The sequence below is a fragment of the Frankliniella occidentalis genome, unplaced genomic scaffold, assembly GCF_000697945.3.
Source record: "Frankliniella occidentalis isolate FOCC.00 unplaced genomic scaffold, Focc_3.1 Scaffold322, whole genome shotgun sequence".
In the NCBI taxonomy this organism is placed as follows: Eukaryota; Metazoa; Arthropoda; class Insecta; order Thysanoptera; family Thripidae; genus Frankliniella; species Frankliniella occidentalis.
The window spans coordinates 22,231-24,886 of record NW_026267446.1 but is presented as its reverse complement, the minus strand read 5'-3'; the positions used below and the strand labels follow the sequence as shown (position 1 = coordinate 24,886).

At 51.4% G+C, this 2,656-nt stretch overlaps 1 protein-coding gene across 2 annotated transcripts in view; it reads left to right on the top strand.

The window, feature by feature from the left end:
• Positions 1-616: 616 nt before the first annotated feature.
• The window catches only part of LOC113208496 (FMRFamide neuropeptides), a 23,826-nt gene continuing 21,786 nt past the window's right edge, over positions 617-2,656 (top strand). For both annotated transcript variants that reach the window (XM_026425546.2, XM_052273990.1), the window contains exon 1: positions 617-801. The gene's annotated coding sequence lies outside the window, so the exon portion shown is untranslated. The remainder of the gene's footprint in view (positions 802-2,656) is intronic.

The following is a 2,656-nucleotide window of genomic DNA, read 5'->3' as shown; positions in this document are numbered from 1 at the left end:
CCCGCCCCGCCCCGCGCCACCCCGCCCGATATTGGCCACCACGTCCCGTTTACGGCATAACAAATGGCCTCTAATTCCGGCCCATGCGCGGGCCTGCTCCCCGTGACTCTGCCGAAAACAAAACAAAACCCGCGCGTGAATGAAGGTCCGCTTTCCTCACTCGGATTCATTCGTCAAATTTCGGCGCGAGCTCAGCGCCTGCGAGACTCGGCGTAGGCCACTCCGCAGTACACGCATGCCCCGCGGTCAAGACGTTGCCTACCTACTAGGCGTTACGAGAACTTGAAGAGGCTGAACTTTGGCGGGTTCGTAACGGCGAATGACGGGTGTACTTTCTTGGTGATCCCGAACGCGAGCGCCATCCTTTCACCTGCTGGTCTGACATTTTACCAGCGGCGTGCGCCGAGTCGCGTTTCGAGTCCCGCAGAAGGTGCTTTTGCTGCACTCAGCGCGTGGATGGGCTCCCGCCCCCACAACGCCATCCTCCTGCCCCCTCCCCTCCAGAGGCGGCCCCACCCCAGCGCGGGTCCAGCACCGCTCCGGCAGCAGCCCCTGTGCAGCATCCCCTCCTCCGCCCCGCGGGCCGCCCCACGCACAGAGCAAACCTTAAAACGTGCGGGCCGCGACGGCGGCGGCCCAGAAGCCACCCTGCCTCCACCTGCTCAACAAGTGGCGCCCTCGCCGCCGCCCACCAGCGCCGCGCTCCAGGGGAGGCCCGGGGACAGAGCCCTGCATCCGACACGCACTAGCGGGACGCACCCTCTGCTGGACCAGCGGCCAGCGCAGCGGAGCGCAGCGCAGGTGAGTCTGGAACCCCAAGGGAGCCAAACGGCGGTGCAGGGCGAGCACCAGCCCATCGGGAGAAGCATAGTGATTTTGATCGGATGTGGTTCTGATCGCGCAATATCTTGACCCTCCCCCCGTTACTTATTTTAAAAGGCATTTCTTGTGGGTTTTGTGGATGACGATTTAAAAAAGATCGTAAAATCATAACGGGGTTTAAATCAAGTATTATCTTAAACGTGTTTATCTTTCATGGTCAGTGTGAAAGCTCTAGATTTTCTTGTATGTACCTTAGCGCCCCACCTCGGCTCCGCCCCGCTCTAACGTGATGCAGAGCGATGTGACTCCCCGTGACCTGCAGCCACGGCAGCTTATCAACCCCCAAATCGACCTTTTCATTAGAGTCGGTTTTAATTGGATTTGCATTGCTTGTCTGCGCCAGCAGAATGTCACACGCGCCACCGTTCTCAGCGTTCTGTGCGCAGATAGCCCACAACAGTGAGCAAAGAATCATTCCAGAAAAAAGTGTGTGATTCAGTATTCCTCAATACAAGTATTGCGCAGTATTAGTTGTTTTAGAAGTTCTACGCAATTACCTCATTGTACATCGATTTTACGCGTTTTCTGCACTGACCATCTCGTGTTGGTTTCGATTAAACAAAAATTTTCTCGAACGTGGTGGTTCTTGGAGTAATGTATAACTGGATGGAAAGTAAGAGAGAAATATAGATGACGCATCGATGTTAGTTTCAGAGCGATATCGTGGTCGCAGTTTGTATGGGTCTATTTTACTTTACTCTTAGATTCAGAGGCATGAACCTAGAGAAAACTAGAGAGTAATCGTGATGAGCTCAAAATATTGTTTATTATTTAACACGTTCAGTGAGGCTGTGCATCATAGGGGTTGAATTAAACCAGCATAGCGAGACCACATTAAGGTCGCGCGAAATAAATGTATTTATACTTTATAAATGTACCAATATATAAGGAATCGTCCAGAAAGTACGCCCGTCTATCACAGACTCGATTGGTTAATTGTGGGAGCTTGTCGCCTGCGAGACTCAGGGTAGGCAATCCCGCCGTACGTGCATGCACTGCAGGCAAAATGTTGTCTACCTGTCAGGCGCTATGAGAGCTGAGCTTGAATTTGGCAGCCTGGCAATTTCGTAACGGCAAATGAAAGGTGTATTTTTTGGATGATACCTTACCAACCTACTCAGTGTGGTACTTATTTCACGACGCACTTCGATAACTAGCAGTTTCTCTCTGGTCCTCTGGTCCGAGGCTGAGGCTGGGCTGCACGGCGGGCGCGAGGTAGGCCACGCGCTCATTGGCCGTGTCCGGCGGGTCTGCCTATTCCTGCGCTGGCAGGCGCTCCCTGGGTCCCGCCCGGGGCAGAGCCCCCCATCGGGCGACCCTTGAGGCTCGTACACTGATGAATAAAGTGCGACTGGCGTGCATGTGCAAGTGCTCAACAGTATGTTGCACACTTCGAAGTGTTTTACAGCAAGTTTGAAAACTACAAAGTGCTTGGAGTGTAAAGTTGAATCGTGGGAAATGTTCAACTTCAGGATTGGTCAGGAAGCTGTGAACACTTCAAAGTGTTCAAATTTACTGTTGAACACTTTTAATAACTATGCAAATTTGGAAATCAACACCTATAAGAGTGTGCACTAGCGTTCAACAGTAAACTGTGCGACCGTTACAGAAGTATGCACTCTGAAATCCGCTTTGTGATACTTTTACTCAATTTTTGCGATAACTGGTGTTTTGTGATTCCCACGCTAAAGGGGATGATAAGCCCAAAAAATGTCATAAAAGTATCACATTTTTGTGATAAAATCAGCACAAAAACTGTAATAAAAAGTTATTA